This window comes from Gallus gallus, chromosome 6 (assembly GCF_016699485.2).
Source record: "Gallus gallus isolate bGalGal1 chromosome 6, bGalGal1.mat.broiler.GRCg7b, whole genome shotgun sequence".
In the NCBI taxonomy this organism is placed as follows: Eukaryota; Metazoa; Chordata; class Aves; order Galliformes; family Phasianidae; genus Gallus; species Gallus gallus.
This window is the reverse complement of record NC_052537.1, coordinates 26,439,675-26,460,997: the sequence shown is the minus strand read 5'-3', so window position 1 is coordinate 26,460,997 and position 21,323 is coordinate 26,439,675. Positions and strand designations below refer to the sequence as shown.

At 43.7% G+C, this 21,323-nt stretch overlaps 1 protein-coding gene across 1 annotated transcript in view; it reads left to right on the top strand.

The window, feature by feature from the left end:
• Positions 1–21,323, top strand: part of SORCS1 (sortilin related VPS10 domain containing receptor 1) — a 554,925-nt gene that overhangs the window by 8,024 nt on the left and 525,578 nt on the right. The window contains exons 2-4 of the mRNA XM_025151802.3: positions 400–14,855; positions 15,691–15,715; positions 17,315–17,384. The gene's annotated coding sequence lies outside the window, so the exon portion shown is untranslated. The remainder of the gene's footprint in view (positions 1–399; positions 14,856–15,690; positions 15,716–17,314; positions 17,385–21,323) is intronic.

The window sequence follows — 21,323 nt, the reverse complement described above, 5'->3', positions numbered from 1 at the left end:
CCCCCCACCCTGCCCCACAACGGAGGAGCCACGTGGGGACTTGTTCTTGTCTTCTGAGAATCAAACATTGGCTTACTCAGTAATGCATCCCAGCTGGCAAAGACAAACTAGATCATTAGGACAATAGGAACAACGTGAGTACAGAGCAACAAATGGAAAAATGACTCTGAGATGCATTCGCATTTTATACATTTACTGGGATAAAACTCGAAGCCTATAACATTAAATCACAATGTCAAAGAGGGAGCTTATGTTAATTTAATTAAAGGCAGCATCCTGGCACGCAGGGATAAGGAGAGGAATTAATATTGTGCACCACCCACTAATTTTGCCTGCCGTGGCTGTGCTTAGCTTCGGATGTCACGATGTGCTCACAGCTCTATTTGTTTTTCTGGACAGGATGAATGTCCCCACCACCACTCCGCCAAAATTGGGCAGAATCAATTTCTACGCTTCTCAATCCTGAACGGTGTGTAGGTGGCATCTCTGGCACAAAGCTGGATGCCAATTCATCTGTCTGTGCTGGAGAGGTGGGAGATTTTGGCTGCCTTCGCTTCCAGTGGGGAAAAAGAGAAGCTTCTCAAGGATGTCTGATGGTAAGTGGTGTGAGCACCCCTCTGAGCACGAAACAGAATTGAATCGTAGGGTCATAGAATCGTTAAGGTTGGAAAGACCAGTAATATCATCTAGTCTGACCATCAGCCCATCATCACCATGCCTGCTAATAGGTATCACTCAGTGTTGACATCTACATTGAGTTTGCCTGGAAAACCAGCTACATTGTAAATGGACTTTGGAGTGTCGTGAGGGTGTCATAACCCTTCAGCTCCATACATTGTATTTCTATATCCTAATTTCACTTCTGGGCATATTCTCTCACTTAATTTGTGTGGAAAAATCTGAAAGGGGTACGGATCAAATGTGTCGCTTGAGATCCCTGTGCCAGGACTCCAGCACTTGTATTGCACAAAAATGCATTGTGATGGCCAGAGGGAGCCTCTGGTGTCCCAGTCTGTTCCCACTGCCTCTTATCCTGGCACTGGGCAGCACTGAAAAAAGCCACATGAAAATGGCAAGATGAGAAACAGACACTTAGTGGAGCTGGAAAAAACGAGACCCTGAAGTAGGCATGCAGTCTGCAGTTGTTAGGACTCGGATTTGCACTTACTTTTGCTTCCCACTAAAAGCAATGAATGAAGCCAGTTAATAGCTTACCTGCCCGAGGAGCTGTAATGTCAGACCCCTGGAGGAGTTGGAAGGGCTGCTCTCACCCCTGGAAGATTCTCACTGGCTACCAGATATTCTTTTATCATCACGCATTAAAGTGAAAGCCCTACATTTTTCTCTGTGACCGTATTGCAGAACATAACTTGGGAACGTTCTGAATAGGAAATTCTGACAGATTGCTTTTTGTAAGGGAACTTTAGGGGAAAAAAGCAGCCGTGACCCTCTGCTAAATGGCACCCGTATGAGAGTACTGCATCGACAGGTGATACCATTGGCAGCATTGCACCTTGCTCAGTGAGTGCCGCCAGAGGGACCCCGCGGAGCAGCCAAGTATGGCCTGGGGGGAGTGCGGCACGAAGGGGGGATGTGGGCAGTGGGGGGCAGCAGGCTTGGCGTGGGGATGGCAAGCTGCTTCTGAGTGAGTGTGGAAAAGGGCAAATGGAAAAAAAGGTGGGGGGGAAAAAAAGAGGAAGAAGCGACGAATCGTGGCTTCCCATTCATCTGAGATTTGCTGCACATCATTATTTTTTTTGCATTTGGGATGATGAAGGTAGAGATGCCCCGATAATTAAGGCTTGCTGCTATGGTGTTTGTTCTGTAGTAGGCTTGTTTGTGATGTTGCAGGTGTGAAGGCACCAACAGGGAGCGATAATGTGTAGTTTCAGGTGAAGGTGGGAGCTTGGTCTCTTTTCTTAGGGGACTACATATACCTGCACATGCGATGGTTAGAGGATGACTGTGCCACGTCCATCCCCCTAAAAAACCAAGCCAACCAACCACAACAGCAACAACAACAACAAAAACAACTCCCCATGAAATTTCTGAGGAGAGTTACAAACCAGCAGTTGGAAGAAAGAAGAGCAACCCAAGGACAGTTGTTACATCCCAGCAAACTGCTGGGTTCCACTGTGCTAAAAGCTGCAATTTTAACATAACAGAGACCTGGGATGATTAGAAACCCTGGTGAAGTCACCTGCGGTGTGTTTTCCACCCTTACCAGGGCTAAACTTGGGACTGGGGCCTTGCACAGAGTTTTACCAAAGCAAGGCATCTCCTGGGTGTGCAAGGAGCATGAATTCCCCAGCTCAGCTCGCTGGGAAGGCATGGCCCTGCACAGGGCGCTTTGCACCAAGGATATGTGCTCAGGCTGTGCAAAGAGCTCAAAGAGGTTGTGAATGCCTCATCCCTGGATGCATTCAAGACAGGGCTGAATGTGGCTCTGGGCAGCCTGGTCTAGTGGCTGGCGACCATGCTCAGGACAGGGGGGTTGAAACTAGATGATCTTTGAGGTCCTTTTCAACCCAGGCCATTCTGTGATTCTGTGGAAGAGCTCCCAGGGCTCCCATACAAATTTTGCAATTGAAAATGCTGCAGAAAGTTCTTGCCTTTCTGTTGCCCTTCACAAACTGCCAGATGGAGGGGGAGGACTTTTTATGGCACTGATCAAGATTTCATAGGGAAATCAGATGCTTTGTGTTCTTCTTTCTTTTTTGTAAATGATTTCCCTCCTTTCATGATCAGTACACGCAGAGCTGCAGGAGCATCCAGGAGACACCAATTACATATAGATCTCCAACAAGGAACTTTTTCCCCAACTGAAGTGGGAGGACAAGCTCCTGTCCTGGCAGCTTTGGCCATCTGTATTCATTTTTGGTCCAACAGACCTTCCTGCAAAGCCAGCCCTGTGCCTGAGGTGCAGCAGTGTGACTAATCCTTAAGTAATCACTTGTGTGGGGAATGTCACCTCTGGCTGTGCTGTTTGTTGGGCCATAGCTCTACCTTTTGAAGTGAGAAAGGTGAAATAATCCAATCAACATTTCCTGAAGGGAGAAATGATCCCATCCTTATTCTTCTTTTCCCTGGTGAAGCACAAGGAACACACAGATGTGTGTGAAGAGGTGGGAATGTGAGTCTCGTTCCATTTCCCTTCCCATTTCCCCACCCAGCTGTTTTCCCTGGATTTGAGGATCCCTCTAGTGCTGGTTCCTCATGAGCCTTGATGGATTCGGAGCACGTAGTTTATGCCTTAGATGTCTCTCATATTATCTTCTGGTATGTTGTGAAGGTCACAACACAAGGGTTATTCTTTAAGGCTCCTGGCAAGACTGACAGCCAGGAAGAAGGGGTCATTTCTGGGGCTAATCCCCCCCAGCAACCCAGACGAAGAGTAGAGCATCAGCGTCCTTAATGCTTGGCTCTTGGACATAATGCTTCAGCTTTCGTGTCCTACTTAGCTCTAGTGGAAAGGACATTTTCAGTCCAATTTCCTCCCATTTTTTCACTTCATGCCTTTTTCTTCATATAGCTCAACCCAGGAACTTGGCAGCTGGAAGAGGAGGGTGCCGGTAGGCCCTGGGGCTGGTTTCTTGCTCTGGGCTGCGTCCCAAAATGTGGTTTGAGCTGTTGGCATGACTTACCCTTGGAATTCTACCTCAGAGGAAGTTCAGCCCGTTGCAGGACTGGTTGCTATGACATTTTGCAGATCACCATACCAGAAGCTATTGATGCAAGAGTAACCTACATCCTGCCTTGTGTCTGGGTAAAGCCTTTTTGACAAGAGCTCTACAAGTTTGGCATGAATATGTATTATTTGGGCTTTGCAGACCAGTATAAATCTCTATTCATCCTGCAGTGATAGGGATAACTCCTGTGGGTCGTTATGCCTTATAAGGGATAAGTTGAAAATAAAGCTATTTTTTGTTCAGCTATTTCTTCCTTCAACAGTAATACCCATCGGTTGCAGTGTGGTATAATGATGAAGAATTTCTAGATGATGATTTGATTCGAAAGTTAGAGAAAAGTCTTTCAAAGAAGCTAACTCCCACAACATGAATAGAAAACTGGGCTGACTTTTTCCTCCCATATAAAAAAGGTCAAAAGGGGCATTTTCAGACAAGCCAAGGTATATTTCTGCCTTGCTCACTGACAGCTGGAGGTGGTCCATGGGCTGCTGGATCAACCCATCTCAAAGGATTTTTAAGTAGGACATTTTTGGTAACTTTCTGTCAACGTCTTCAATGCTGCTGCCATGATGGAAAATAAAGCTGGTTCGTATGAAGACCAGGATCTGGATGTCTCGTTCCAGGAGCATTTTTTAAGGCTATTTACTTTTTTTTTGTGTGTGTGTGTTCTAATTCAAACTGCTGTTTCATCTTGTCTAGAATCTGGTGCTTTAGAGGAAGGAAAGGAAGAATGAAATGAAACCTCCCTGTAGATCCACAACATTCAAATAAACTGTAGTTTTTTTTTTGTCTTAAACAAGTTTAGCAATCATTAAAAAAACAGCTCTCAGAAGAACAGTGCTGGCTTATGGTGGTTTCCATGATGTTACCAGTATGGCCCTAGGCATGAAGTCTTCATTTTCAATGCCTTCTATTAAACACCAGCTCAAACGTCATCATGGGGTCACCGACATTATGTGAATTAGTTACTTTTCCTAGCTGATGTTACTACCTATTTTTGGCTTTGCCCTTTGGCTTGCCTTCTAGTAGGAATATGAATCAGTGCACAGGACTGACAATCTTAGAGTCGCACAGGCAAGCTGGAGATGTTCCGAATAAATAATCAAAGCTACTAATGAGACTGCATAATGCTGGGGGCTTGCAGGGAGCTTTCGTGCTATGTGGTCGTGAGTGTCAGAGTTGTTTGAGAAGAAGAGGGAAACACAATGTTTGCTACAGTGGAGAGGAAATCTGACTAGAATATTTTAAGATAAGAGAGTAGCAGCTAACGTGCTGCTTAGATTCTCTTGCCACACGTTTGGGTATGTTTGTTATTTATGATAGCATTGCTGGAGCTGCAGTGGTATAATGAGGGCAAAATGAGTTTTGTTAGGAGAAGTAATAGCTTTTAGTTGCTGTAACAAAAACTATTGCCTATACCTAAAAAGTTTTTCTTCATTGCTGCCACGTACGTGTCTATGACTGGGGAGTGGATGTACGGGTTGCAAGCAGCTTTATTTTGACTAGGGGAATTGTTCACCAGAAGTTTATCTCCTATAGGAAACGCCACTTGCAAAACCACCTGTTATTAGCTGAGACCCATGGCAACATCCCTGCTGCCAGGTCCACTCCTCAGCTCTTGTGGTCATGATTTGGCATGGCCATCACTGTCCTTCCTTGCATGATGGCATCTGAGCAAGCCCAGAGCTGCTCATGCTGGTATTTGTTCTTCCTCATTGTACGTGACTGAGCTACAGCAGTGTTACCATAAAGGCTCATCCCTAATGGCTTGCTGGTGGTCTTTGCTGTTTCAAGAGTACTTAGAAACCCAGAATGAAAGAGGAGGTTGGAAAATTTGGTTTGATGGGGATAACTGGAACAGTTTGTCATGTAAAAGCCAATGGGATCTAATAGGGAACAAGCTCACTTCATCAGTTCTCTGTAGGAACTTCTCATCACATTTTGAGTATTTTTGAGACTCCTCTCTTCTGCCCATTTTCCTAAATGCTGTTTGGAGTTCTCTCATTTGTATAACCATTGTGGTGCCCACTAAATCCACCCTGCTGGCTGCGTGTGCTTGGTGGGGATGTAGGATTATAGAATCATTAAGGTTGGGAAGATCACAAAGATCATCTAGTCCAACCATCAGCCAATCCTCACCATACCCACTGAACCACATCCCTCAGTGCCACATCTTCACATTTCTTGAACACCTCCAGAGATGGTGACATCCAGGACAGCATCCCTACTCCCTCACAGTCCTGGGCTGGGAGGACCTGGCTGGGTTTTGCCTTGCAGCCTCAGGACACGTTGCCTTGAGGAACACCTTTGTGTACGGCCCAGAAAAGCGGAGCAGAGCTACCAACCCCTTTAAAATCTTCTGGCATTGTAGGCAGAGCTCAATTCATTAAGCCTCAGCCTTTAAAATCATTAGTCAGCAGTGATCATTTTTTTCCAATTACAGGGTTTAAGGGATTATAGCGAGCTATTACTCTGAGGTATTAATACCTGCATTGCTTCTGGAATGGTTCAGGTGAGAAAGCACAGCAGCTGCACCCGGGACCATAGAGCATGACCCTTTCTTATAGTCTCCAGAGAAGAAATGAAAGACAAATGTGCCCTTGTGTTAAAAATTCAGCTCATTCCACAAGCTTTTCACTTTGTCTCTCGAGGGGTCAATTAAAGCTTCGCAGTCTTTCCTGCCACACTGGCAAAAAAAGATCTTCATCTCCTCTTCCTTTGATTAACTATGTTGTTATAAACAGACGATGCAGCACAAGCAAGGGAAACTAATATGCTTCCCCCTGAGCCGAGGCCCCTGTAAATGGATCAATTAATTTGAGCCAGTGCACCCGTGTGCATGAAAAGGTGCAGTGCTGGCACACAGCTACAATCCTGCTGGACCTCGGTGCTGTGGCCTTAGATATAGAAATCCACTTTTGCACGCAGGGATGTCATATGTGTGCTTTTCCTGCCAAGGCTGTTTGACTGCTGCAGATGCCTCCCCCAGTTTAAGAGATTTTTTTGGCCTCTCAGTTGCACACACACACACACACACACACATACAAAAGATGTTTGTAGCAGGCATTTAAATTTTTATGAAGTGCTTGCTTTATTGTCTTAATAAATCCTTGTTTGGTTTGCAGAATGCATCCCCATCGAAGTTAAGAGTTTATATGAAAATTAAAACAGCACTATATCTTCTTAATTAGACAAATGTATAGATAAAAGGAAACAAATGTCAGCTGGCAGAGGAATTTAGGTTTGCTGGGAGAGCTCTTCTCATTTCTCTCTCAAGATGTTTGCAGAGGTTAATGCTGGTGCTGCAGGCGCTCCAGGGGACAGCAGAATTGTCCCTTTTCAGCCTGCAAAACGTGGGCAGCCCACTCTTCTGTACTGCGTGGCTCATCCTTGTTGAATTATTTACTTCCAAAAATAAGTCATATAATTATTATCCCATAAAAATTAATCAGATTTTATTTTTCACAGGTGAACAGCCAAGGCTAAGCCCATAAAGCCTTTGCTCTGGCGTTATCTTTGAAGGTACACTAACTTACAGGCTTAATTGGTGAGAAATAATGGGAGAATATTGATCAATGAATTTTTTATTCAGATTGTTTTTGGCTTTCAGGAGCAAGACAATTCTTAGGTCATTAATATTTCTTACATCTCCTAATGACTGCAGCTGTAAATCAAGGGGACTCGTCCAATGTTCTGTACAAGACAGTGATTTTTTGGAAAGGACAAGAAGCAAATTTTAGCTGAATTATGGAAATCGTTTCATTCTAACTCACAGCTGGCTGCAGGGTGGGCCTCAGGCTGCGTTTCTCCTCTTTGCTACACATGGGCAAGAATTCCTGCTTCTCACCCTGAAATGCAGCAGGAGAAACTACTGGTTTTTGAAGGAGACTCTTGCAGCTGTTGATACTTAAGTCTGGGCTTTTCTTAATGGGTTTTGTTCCATGAAATACCTTCAGATAACTGCTGGGATAACTGGCTTAGGACAGCAGAGTCCCGGCTATGGGACTCCTCATCATCCTGTGTGTGTTGAGGTGGATGGAGACCTGAAGGAGGCATCAGCCTGGAGATCTCCTGCCAAAGTGTTTCAGGAGAAATTATATTTTCTCCATGGCTGTATCATTGCTGGCTGCATCATCTACCTCTCTTCTTGTTACAAGCAGTGCACATCAGTAAGTACAGGCTTTGGCTTTGCAAGGAAAATATAGGCATCATCAAGCTGCCCTAAAGCACAAGTGAGATCTTGCAAAGCAGTCTCTGCAGAAGTTGGAAAGCAGAGGAGGAAAAATGTAATACTGCACGTGAATCTCTCTTTCAGAAGACTGGGTGTTTTCTGTGTACTGTGCAGCCTAAAACACTGTTGCAAATGAGCTCTGCTTAAGTGGTTTTTCATTCTGACATCTTGTGCTTCTTATTAATCTTAGTACGTTGGGAAATTAATTCTGCTCTTAAGGGAACATGACAGATTGGAGAAGGCTTCCACACTCCTCAGACAGAAGCAAGCCCACCAAGGCAGGAGCCAGGTCAGAGCAGTCTTTCTGTCTATGAGAAATCACTGTTGATCAGTTCAAAGCAGCGTTGAGTTGTGATGGTTTGGGCTGTGGGTTGGGTAGGAACCAAATGTGTTTGCTGCCTGTCTGGATTATCTGACCTTCATCTCTCCTGGCAGAGACAGGATAAGACCTGCAGGTGTCCTGGTGAGAGCAGCTTTGGCGGGGGGAGAGTGCCTCTCCCAGAACCGCAGCAGCAACCATCATTAGTTATGTAGTGAGCGTATCTTCCACATGCAGAAATCAATTCTGAATATTTTATGGCTTTAATTGCACGGCCCTGCATGGGCTGCAGTGAAGGGGTTATTAGGCTGCCGGATGCTCATTTCCTTCTGGGATGAGCTTTTAATTTTTTATTTTTTTCCCTTCATACTTTTCCTGCTTCAGATGGCAAAATATTGGATATAAGAAGGTGAAAGTTTGTGACAGCACTGAACTTGTAGTTGGGCTCAGTGCAAAAGATGCCAGGGCAAAATGCCTCCTACTCTTTTCCGATAAGATTCAATAGAGGAGCAGGCTCAATGATGAGGCCAGCAGCAGTGTATGGATTTCACATGGTATGAAGGAGAGCGTTTATCATTCATATTTGCTGCCAGATAGCTGCTTCTGCTGTCTGATCCAAAAGCATTTGGAGTCACCAGGTGTTGATGTAACCGTCAGGATACATGGATGGGTGTTCTAGAGCAGGAGAGCCATGCTGAGGCCGTTGCTTGTCTCTGGGGGGGCTATTGGAGCTCTCACTGACAGGGGCTGGGATATTTCCTTGTGATTTCTGAGCTCACTTGCACGCTCTGTGCAGGCAGGTCCTTGAAAAGTCAGATCTAAGGAAACAACCAAAATACGATGAGCACAAATCAGAGCCTTGATGAAGAATTCATCTCTTCTTATCTAAGCCATCTGTCTGCCTCTCCCCTGGTATCTCTTACCAGTATTGATCTTTCCAAGTCATTTATTCTGACAGTCTGCACGATGACACGATATAGCAGATGCTGACTGCTCCAGCAAGTAATGAGTTCAGATATTTTGCTTCGTACATGGATGCAAAGGGCCACTGCCCTCAGGTTGTAAGGCCTTGGTCTATTGTCACATCTGCCTTCATAAATAAAACAGGACTGAGCTGGCTTTATCTTAGCATCTTCCAGGGGAGTGGGGCTGGTGGTCGAAGGAAGCACATCATCCCTACTGAGGCTGAATTCCAGGGCCTGGCCAGCTTGGGAGAGGCTATCCAAGCACGTATGTTTGTTCTGGAATTTTCAGGTGTTAAAATACATCCATACATCTTTGGACTATCGTGGGCTGGGGGGGTCGAACGTATTCTTTGCAAATGAGTCAACGCTTGAGTTGCTCTCATCTCCAAAGTGGATTGTGCTGTTGTGCTGTGTAAAAGATCCCCATCCTGCCCCAGCAGAGGCTGTGTTGCAGTGGTGACCCCCTTCAGGAATAAACTCTGGCTTTGACTGGATCCAAACAAAATGGGTATGGCTGGAAAATGGCTCTCCTCAGTTCCATCATTCACTGATGATAGAAAGTAGTACATCCATTTCACTTACCTTCCTTGGAACTGGATTAATCATCAGATGAAGTCAAGGGCAGCCTCTTCACTGACTTAAGGGAGCCGTCTTAGTTCCTTAGCTATTATTTAGTACAGTGAACGTGTACTGCATGACAGGGGAAAACAATCCATATTACACAAAATTTTACTCTCCTAAATTATCTACATTCCTTTTATGGCACTGTTTCTCATTACTGTGGTATCTTAGGGAGCTTATTTTGTTATGGTGCAGAGGAGATCATTATCCTCCAAAACTCTTCCAAATACACCTTTCAGCTATGTTTTTTTGCTCCTTTGGTGCAGCTGTAGCCTTAGTGCCTGTCAGCCTGTGTCTAGCAGATCTGTCTTTCTAAGAACTCTTTGTCTTCCTTTCTAAGGCAGGGCAAAGAAATGACACTTTTGATACAATCCCTTCCATAGCAGAAGTTTCTCTGAAGTGTGGGGTTCCTCTCCCTTTCCATTAAACCGGGGTGTCCTCATAGACTCCTACGAACATTAGGACGTTCTGAGTATAAAAGAGCCATTTCTCATCCACCTCTTAAAATCTTCAGCCTTTACTTTATTTCTAAGTGGTACTTTTTCAGGAGTTCTTGACACTCGTGTGTGAATTTGCTGTGCATTTGGAGAGCGACTTGAAAAGCTTTTAGTGAATAAATCTCTAACAGCCCTCAGCCTGAGGTTCTCACCAGATACTGTGTCAGTGGGGGAGAGATTACAAAGAGTTTTAGCATAAATCTGGAAAGTTTTCCAAGAAGGAACCTGAGCCAGTCGCTTCCTCCCTTCCTTCATCTTACCTCCATAGAGCTTTTTTTTGGCACCTATGGGAAAGCCCAAGTTATTATTTATTGAAAACAGGGAATCAAGGCAAGAAGGTGGTCTGGCAGCCTCGCTTATTCCCAGAATCACGTCATTTCTTTTATGTTTGAAATAAAAGATGGTCTCTTCCTCTCACTCTTTCTCTCTGTTCATTGTTCTCTTGTTGTAGAAACAGCCACACTTGAAATCATCTTCTCATACCTTGACGATTTTCCCACCCCAGCAAACGAGATGATCTCCATCTATGTTTATCTTTAATCTCATCTTGTTTCCTCTGCTTCCTTATGTGATTTCATAAAGTGTCCCTTATGCTTCTCTTGGAGAAATTTAGAAAAGCACAGAAAGATCCTTGTGATGAGAAAGTGTGCTCCCAGAGGTACACAGTAGGTAGGAAAGAAATAATGATTGCAAGATACGTGTATGCTATTGCTATGGGGGTCAGAGTTAAGGTTAATTAAATGTCTTCATTGTGCATTGTATTCCCCTTAAGGTGTTTGAGAGCCTTCTAAGAGAACCATTAACTTTGAACGGCAAAGGTTTTTAATGAATACTTTTATTGATTGCTCTTGCAACAGGTTTGGTCTTAACTACATGTACTCTTCATGTATTCTTCCTTGAAATTATGTTTGAATCTTCCCAATGCAGTATTAGTAACTGGTAAATTTTTAATCGGATATGGCATGTAAATATTCCTTTTTTTTTTTTTTAAAGACAAAACCATCAAAGTGCATATTGTCCATTTTTTCTTTTTCTACCTTTATACAAACATAATAAGAATAAAATAGTTGGAGAATTACATACAGCTAACAAATGTGGCTCCTACTGAACCAGACAATTAAGCCATCAGAATGTGAATGGTTTTAGCTGTATGCAAAAATACCTGGTTTGGAATTTCATACATTATGCACGTTTTAATATTAAAAAGAACATTTTTGCATCTAGATAAAATCTCAGAATTGTTAGGTCTCTTGTTTATAACCTGCACGTTAGTGTGAAAAATGTAAATGGATATTAAGTAGGAGCATTTGTGATTCATTCCTTCTATATGTATGAGCATTTCTTTTCAACATGTTTCTCAGCTTGCATGAAAACTACCGTTTCGCTGCCATGGAAATGAGAAATAGTGAGAGTTAATGGAATGATGAATCCCCATTGCTTGAAGACTTTCAATCAGAGCTGGCTGCCTCAGAGAGTTACTGTTTTCTGTGCAGGAGGAACCAGAGGAGGTAGTGACCTCTGTCTTTCTCTAAAGACCTATGTCTTTGTTTAAAGCCCTTTTCTGACCTTGAAATGATGTCTGTGATGCAAACGGCTTTGGCTGTTGTTTTTTTACAGTCAGCTTTCCAGATCTCCTGAAGGTCTCATGGAGGGGCGGGATGTCTTTGGGATTGCTGTTGGACAGGCACTGGTTTCTTTAGAGTTCATTTGGCATTGAGATCACAGATGCCTAATTAACAGGAATCTTAGCAGAGGTCTTATGTGCCTGTTACCACTGCCTGTTACTTGCCTACCGAAAACTCTCAGGTCTCTTTTGTTATTACAAAAGGAAACGTTCAGCCCTGCTCCTGTTCAGACGATCTATCGGCTCTGTGTTAGAAAATACAACAACACAGATCTGAGAGCATTAGTTAGAGATGTGAAGAATCACACCCTGTGTTGTAAACGTAAATTTTTGTGAATTATTTTTTATTTAAGTACGCTTGGGAAATTTACATATAGATTAAACCCTAAATATACGAAATGTCAGCCTGTTTACATCCTAATGCCTTCACATCAGATGGTGTATGGATTGGGTTCAACGCCGGAGCACTTCCCTCATTACCTTTAACTAACATGTTACAACAATGAGGGTTAAAAGGAAACCTTACAGGCCAGAGACATGCTGGGGAGGTGTTTGAATTGCTTGGACTTTGCTATGAACTTGTCATAATTTTAATGCACGTTGCCTGAAAAGCTAATGAGTCTCCATCTGGAGACATATGACTGATTACGGGCTTAATTATTTCTCTTACCTGAACAGCTCCATTCTTTGTTCACACTTCTATAAAAGCAGCAGCAGCAGTGTCAACTTGAAGGCTGTTATTCCTCAGACATGTATTCCATACAGGCAAACACCTTGTTTCTTTGTGGCTTTGTCTTCTTTCCCCTCTAGTTTTCATTTCTTGGGCATTTGAAATGCTTCCTCCCCCAGGGTGGTATTGTAGTGGTTAGCAGTTCATCAGGGAGGATGCACAGATACTATTGATATCCATGTCTTCATGGATGGGGCAGCGTAATCTAATAGCTGTGGCACCCGAGGGTCACAACAGTGGGATAATATAGAGTGATCACTCCAACTGAAGTATAATAGCACCGAAGGAGGAAACAGAGCATGCAAAGCAAAAGAAAGCCAAAGGTGCACTTGAGTTGTTTGGATATTGATACAGCACAGCAAGAAAGGGCTTACCAATGGGACCCAGCTGTCCAGGCAAAGGATTTGAAACATGCCTGTAGACTCACTGCAGTCCCCTTCTTTCTTCTTTCTGTCTTCATCTGGAGGAAATCAGGTTACAAACTGGCTAAATAAAGACAATGCACATTCAGCACCTGGGTTTGGGTTCAGTGTGGCTAGGCTATCTTTGCTGCTTTGCTGCAGGGGTTGGAAACCAGAAGCAGTAGAGGAGGTTCCCAAAGATAGCATAACTAATCAGTGCATTTCAGTTAGTGTGTTTATTCCTCCATTAGTGTAGGGGCTTGGTTTTTATGGGCACTTTTATTTTTCATTGTACCAACTGTCATACTTTTCCTCACTCTTTTGCTTTATTCTCACGAGCTGAAGCCAACCTATGTGGGGTGACCAGGTCCCCTCCAGCTCTGTGTCACGGAGGCATCAGGACATAAACACTGATGAGGCAATGGGTGCAGCCACATGATAATGAGGACATTAAGATCTCAGTTTACTTTGTAGGAATGTAACAGTGATGTTTTGATTTGCTGGAGACAGTGATTCTGTGCAAGCAATAACCTATTTCAAAGAGATGAAAAAAAGGTTTTCCTTGCTTGGCTAAAACATCCATTGGAGAAGACAAGTACCTATGCCCTGCTTCTGCAGGCAGCCAGAAAAATGTCCCAGGCAGCTGTGAAATGAAAACCTTCTCCTAACAGATGATACATTCCTCTTATTAGTTACAGCCCAGTGGCCACTGTCAAACACTTATTAATTATTCCTCTATTTTTTCCTTTCTAGCACCTGCAAGAAGATTTTGCCTTCAATAAACAGCACTTTATTGACCAGCAGATTGTTATTGATTTCTGTATTCAATAAAAATGTGGTAAATGCAGACATTAAATTACTCTACAGCTCTCACTTTCAGAAAATCCAAGGCAGTATGGAACGCTGTGATATGTTTTGTTAACATATATATGGTAAAGGGAGAGAATTTGTCTGAGTAAGAGACTACCAGAAATGTATCTGCTTCAGTTGCTAATTGGTTCTGTCACATGCATGTGCTAACACATGTGCACACAGAGTTGTGAAGTCCATTTATTCTCACGTGGATGAAAAGTTAACTGTAAGGCCACGTTATGACATTCATAGGCACAGCCTTGGGAACAGCCCCTCTTGCGATCAGACTAGAAACAAAGCATGATGTGGGGAAGAGCTCTGAGGGTCATTTTGTTCAGGTTTGCATGGGTTGGTAGGGCTTGCACAAATAGTTGTGATATGTGGGAACTGGTGGAATTTCCAGGTTTCTAATACTGAAGCTCTTGGGAGACTCCACCTTTGCGTAGACAGCTTTGGGGTTCTTGCAGATGAATATCTCAGAATTAAGCATCCTTCCCATCTAGAAGTGTATACCACGTTTACCCCCACAAAGCTTGCCTTGACCTACACCAAGTACAAAGTTACCTTAGCTCTAGAACAGGTGTGTGTGATTGTAAACTCATTAGTGAGATCTGGTGTGAGGAGGAAGGCAGGTGGGAGTAACAGTAAAAGTATATATGATGTCAGTCCCTTCTATGTATTGGGTAAGGTGAGGTTTCTTTTTTTCTTGTTCTGATAGCTCTGGGTTTAGAAAAGAAAAAAATGCCCTTGCTTTACTAACTGTATGATTTCTTCCCTTTCAGTTCTGTAACTTACAGATACTGGATTCCTGATTCTCCTTCCATGCTTGTGGAAGTCAGGACAAATTGATTTTGAGCTCCATGGGATTACCTGGTGGTGGGGCTGTGGAAATGAGATGTTTGCCTTTCTGCCTGCTCCAGCCTTCTGTAATTCCATTCCTTCACGTGCTGTTTTTTTTTGATGTGGGTCAGAGAACATGCTGTGGTGACCTTGCTCTGCTACTGCTGCCTACATGGCTGTGCTGGGGGTGCAGCTGTTAGCATTTGGGGCCTGGGGGGGGAAGGGGGGTGGAGGGCCCCTGCTAGCTGCTCCCGCATTGCCAGGAGGGGCCACAGGAAGGGGCTGGGGCTCCCACATCAGCATCACTGACCTGGGGGAATGTCTACTTCCCACTGGTACATCTTCTTCCCTTAGGGGCAGTTGTGAAGAGGGAGAAACAAACCATGGTATCTAGTTGTGCGAAATGCTTGTGCTTAGACTGAGGGGAGGAAAAATGGGGTTTATGCCTTGGTGACTCCACAAGCTCTGCAGCCCCAGGACACCTTAAAAAGCCCTCCTGGAGCTTGAACTGCTTCTCTGTTTTCCCTGGGACCTTGAGTCTGTTGGACCATTAACATGTCATTTTTCACGAACACACCAATTCACTCAACGTTCCCCCACGCTGTCTCCTTCCCAGCTCTCGCTCGGTCCATTTAGTTGATTGCCGCGTACTCCTGTTAGTGCTCTGTTGGGCTGCTGATGTATGTTTAGTAACTCTCCATAGCAGACTAGTTCTAAAAAAATACAGTGCTAAGAGTTTTCGACACGGAGTTGAAAGCTAAGGGTTCGGATTGCAGGGGAGCCCTGCTCTTGCCTCCAGCCAGATGGGGTTGACAAGAGGAATTTTTGGTCCATGCTTTTGCATTAGTCAAACAGCTTTCTTTTTTTTCCTTCCCTGATTAACTATACTTTGACAATCACGCTTGGTGATGATGGGAGCAGCTCTGCATATAATGGATGTACTCAGGTAATTACCTCTTCTGTTTAAAAAGGCCTCGTGGACAAATAAACTTCCCTTTCTCGTTTTGTTTTCTTTTTCTGAGAGGAGGGAGAAGTGGAATGTTGAACAGCCCATACCCTGAGGGCCCCTGCATGTGTCATACGCATAGGTGCAGGGGAGCAGGTCTCATTCTCCTGCACTACAGTGGTGTGGTTGGCCCTCAGCATCCCACCCTGTGGTATCCTCACGCTGCCACAGTGCGAAGTAATAGCGAAATCTGTTAATGGGTTACGCTTGGTGCTTTCATGGCCCAAACCCGTCAGGCTCCATTTCCCTCCCACACATACTGTGCTGTTTTACAGCTTTCTCATGCCTCGGGTGAGCAGAAGCTTCCTCCTGTTTTCAGCTCTGGCAGGAGAGTTATTGCATCCCTCCCTGAATGGGAATGCTCGGCCGTGGGGCAGCCCCACAATGTGGGTGGGATGAGCTGAGCCCGGCCGCAGCACAAAGTGCTCTTGGCTTCTACTTGACCCGGGCTCAGCGGAGGCATGAGCACGAGGGTCTGGTCTGCAGACGCTAAATGGGGTCAAACTACGCTGCTCCTGCCGAAATGATTGCTCGGTGGGTGGCGGAGCGAAATTGCTCCAGCTCAGATTGAAAAGTGAGCAAAGCCAGCGGAGGTTTTCTTTGAAAGTGCCGACCTGGCAGGGGCTCCGAACAGGTCACATTTCTAAGGGCTGGGTAAAAGGCACTGCGGAATGATAGTGGTAGTTACTGTCAGAGTAGGGTTTGCTGCAGCATCGCATCCTTTGTGCACCTTACCCCAATGGCACCATCTATGTGCGTTGCCGAGGGAGAGGACCAGCTGCAAAACCTTCTGTTAATTAACGTAATAAGGTGTTTTCTAAAATTTAACCACAGATTTAAAATTCTCTGTCTGAGGTAGCAGGAACTGTTCGGTGGATTTTCTTTGCTTATGATTAAATTTCCATTCTTGAAGTCTCCTTAGGAAGAATAATTAGGAGGGATCATTTGTCAAGGAGGGTTCATGCGTATGATTAATTTATTGCACTCCAGCAATTCACTGTGGATTATCTGAGTGATGGGGACTGTCTGTTTGTGTGTTTCTAGCCCCAAGCACATATATGGGGCTTGGATAACATACATTTACATAGCAGTATGTTTTTGTATCATGAATTTTCCAAAAAGTAATGAAAAACCATTGATCTTCATGGAATTGCTTATGTTTTTGCTATTCCTGCACCGTTATTGTATTGCAGCACTCGAACTGTAACCTGGCAGTATATCCTAAAGGTGGTAGTGCAGTTGCTTAAGCTAACCATCCCTGGCAGGCACTTCTCAGGCCGTATCTTATCAGCAGTGAAGGCTTTGCCCCCAGCTGTCACACAATTCATCCTTGGTTTCGTGATCTCCCCTTCTAGAAAAATTCTTGATGGCTTATAGAGTAAAAACTTGCCTTTGATCTGATGAGTTTTGTTCCTGTAAATGCTGCTCTTCTCTGTGTCTCGAACAGAAGAATTGTTTCTCCTTTCACTAACTTTATTTTGATTATTCTTCTTTTTTATGTATCGGATTTACTGAAATGCATCATGTCTTCTTGTGCAGAGTGATTCTGAGGGAATTCTGCAGTAAATGAGTGAAGAAATTGCTGGTGCAGGACTGCTGAATTCCAGAGGTATGGGATCTTTTCTTAACCTTGTGTCCAACTCAATTGACTTCAGTGTGGTTCTTCTATTTTAAGACTTATTATTTCCAAGGCCTTCTTTTAGAGGTTGTTTCTTTTGAGAAGTGGAAAGTTCGGTGTATGTGCACACGCGCACACCCATGTGCCTACATACACATATGCATCTGTATACACACAGACACTCACAGAAATGTCCTACATATATATAATGTTTCAGGCTGATGGAAAAGTGCCAGGATAAGGTGGAAATGCTATTCCTTTAGGTACCCAGCCCTGATTTCTGATTGATACACAGTCTTGTCCCAAGTCCTTTTCAAACTGATGTTCTTCCAACTTAATCACCATTGTGAATACTCTGTTTACGTGAGCAGAGCTCACCAGGGCTGTGCTGCACCCAGTGAGAGCGCTGCTCAGAGCTCAGCAAACCACCATTGCAAGACAGGTGCTGTCCTTCCATGGTGGGAGTCCCAGAGGAGCTCCCTGGTCAGAGCAGTTTTCTGATCTGCTGCACTTAGACCCACAGTTCTTATAGATTTAGTCATAGTGATGGCTGAGAGCCAGGGAGATTATGGGTTTATTCTGTTTTTCAGAGTGTTATTTGTTGCTATATTTATATTGCAGCAATGACAATGAGGAGGACATTGCATGGGAAGAAACCTTGGCATCTTCCTACCTGAATTTTTAGCAGAGAAGAGCCTCTTAAAGAGGTCATCCTATAATTGTCTGCTTCCCAGTTCCTTTCACCTATTGGATTTCACAACTATTGGATGTGCTAAAAGCTAGGAGAGGCTCTCCTAACACCTTTTCAGCTTTTGCTGCGCCAGCAAACAGGGTAGTGACAAGAGCCAGCTTTCTTCACTAATTAGAAAGAGGTTGAGAAGCCTCAGGTTGAGTGCACCAGTGCATCTTTGCCCAGGACGCTTGTTTACAGGTGCAGTACTGTACCTTTTGGGTTGACCTGCCCTAAGAGTGAGTGTAAACCACGCTGCCTTGTTTTCAGCCTGGCAGTGCGCTCACTGGGCTAATGATGCAGGAGAAAGGGACCACTAAAGAGCACATAGGGAAAGTCTACTCCTGACCATTAATATCTGGCTTCCTGACAATGCCATTTTGCACGTAGCAGGTGGGACTATCGAGTTTTTTAAAATGTCTGAAAAATGTAAGAAAAAGAGAGAGACAACAGAGCTTGTTTTGGAACACAATGGAACAGCAAATATGTTTGTGCGTATCTTCAAGGGTTTGCTAACGCTCTATTGTACTCTCATTTTTCTTGTATTATTCTATCTCATCTGTGCTGTTTGGGTGATGGCATGAGCTTGTGAGAGCAGAGGATCACACAGCTTTTGGAAAGCATCATCAGAACTTCATTCCTCCAATAGATCCAGTTTGGAAGGTACAGATATATAGAATAACATACAGACGTACAGAATAATGGCTGTGTGCCTGCATTTTTATCTTTGAAATAAATAAAATAATTATGGTGTAATATTTGTAGGCTTGTAAATTTCTCTTAATGCACTCCTTTCAGTCACATTGTTACTTGCTGTAGGGGAGCACCTCTCTGCCCTCAATGATATGCACAGGGAGTGGTGACGTAGCTGCCTGTGATCAGAAGAGGCATTTGTCTGCGTTATTTCCCATTAAGCTCTTAAAATAGCAAATATTTTGGTCTGCCTGCTATGTCTCTATGTAAAGACATACGTGTGTATTTGTTTTTAGAGCTGAGTGAATAATTGGAAACAAATAATTTATTTAACATGTTTTCCTTTAGCTGAGTCTACAAAGAAATGCAGTGTAATTGGGAAAGCAGCTCAGTGCCTTTCACTGCAGAGACTCTGTGAGTAGGGCTGATACAAAAATTGCCTGCAAGTCATTTCTGAAGAAAATATCACTCTTCATCAGAAATCGGGGGGGAAAAAAGTTTTCTGCATTTCTTCCTTCCAAGGAAAACATTTATTTATTTATCTATTATGAGCAAAAGCAACGGGGGCCAAGGAGTGGGAAGCATCTTCTCCAAAACAATTCATTGTCAAGGCTTGGGTCAAGGATTTCTTGCACTAAAGAACAGGAGTGGGATCTCTGCTGTGCAGCCAACAACCTGACAATGCCCAAGTTCTTATGAGCATAGCACAAGGATGTGACACGTGGCTGAGAATAACATTCTCGGTGGTAAAACACAACCCAGAGAACCACTTCTCAAATTATTAATTTAATTACAGGGTTGAGGAGGAGTGTGTTTGAACAGAAGTGACCTTATACCATTGGTACCTAATGACACAACAAAGCCTGATATTTTCCGCTGTTCTTCTCAGCTCCAGTGGGTCATTTTAAGCTGGGAATTAAAGCTCTCTGTCTCACATCAGCAAATGCCTGCTATTATTTGATAGCAGGACCACTCTCCTTTTTCACTGCCAAAAGCTGCTGTGGGAGCGATCAGCTCTGTGGTCTTATCAAGGCATTTGTTGTGGAGTTCCACAGTAAGGGCGCAGGACAAAAGTGATTGCTAATTGAGTATCTCTCCTTGCTTTGAGCTTCATCCCTGTTGCCTTCACCTGGTCACGGTCCTTTTCATCTAAGCTGTATCAGTTCATTACAGTGGGGCAAAATACATATTCATGTGTTTGGGAAGTAGCTTAGCACCAAGTGTGTTTTTTGCATCTCACTGAAAGTTAATGGCCATGAACTTCATTGTCTGAAAAATTTATTTGGTGTTACGATTATCATAATGTCTCTTGGGGTGCATTTATCATTCATGCTTCTGAAGTGAGTCCTGTGGAAAACAAAGGTTGACATATCTGTTTCCCTGTTCAATTAGCAGCATTAGCTGCTCTTAAAATATTAATCTTCCAAGTTCAGTTGCAAAAGAATTTGTGGAAAGAAGACAGCCCAGGGCTACAGGGATGCAGGAATGCAAGATCTCTTTGCAACTGTGCTATAATCCTGAATGAAAACACTTTTAACAATAAGTATGCTGCAGTTCTTTGATACCTTCTGTCTTGGGATTACAAAGCATCTCAAATATCTCAAACCAGTGCTTATGTTCTCCTTAATGTTACAAGGCTGTGCAGAGCCAAATGATTGACTCCAGATTGTTGGGAGGATCGGAGGAGCTACAGGGAGTAGAATCTGGTCTACTTCATAAAAGTTTTCTTGAACTCCTTGCTCAATTTATTCTTTGAAAATATACCTATTCCCTCAGCTCATCCTGCCCCGTTTTGTATCTGTTCCACATGTAGGAACAGCTTTTCATTTTGCTTTTCACGGGGCAATGGTGGAGCATGGTACCTGCAGCTAGGACATGAGACATGGAGTTTGCTGCAGCGAGTGTTGGGATCTCAGGATGCGGTACTTTGAAATTAGATTTCTATAGGTAGTCTTCCAAATAAGCATCGTGCTACCTATCTTAAAACTGCTATAAACGAGTTTCATCATAGTAGGCCTTGCCCGAGTGCTTCCTGCATACCCCAGATATGTATGAGCTACAGTTTACTTGGATGCACACTTGTCTGGTGGGTGGCAACTTAGTTCATGTCTTCTGAATGTCCATACTGATGTCTGCTGGAACTTGTATCTCTACTTTGAGGCCCATAGGTGGTGATGTGTGCATCTGAAGACAGACAGTGTTGACATCTGGATGTAAGTGCTGAAGTTTGGTTACCATTATTTAGTTTTCTTGGGTGGAATTATGGCTAAATTTAGGCTCTGGAGGTGCTGAATGCAATGTGTAGTGCTAACCCAGATGGCCCCTTTGTCTCCTTATACTCCTCCATGCTTTATTTGTTGTTTTACCAAATAGAAGTGCTGAAGGCAAGAAACTTTTTTTGACTTCTTGTTTGCAAAAGATCCAATAAGAGCCTGTCTTATGAATGAGTCCTCAAGGCACTGCCACAGTAACATAAGTGATAAATAGTAATAATTATGATAATAACA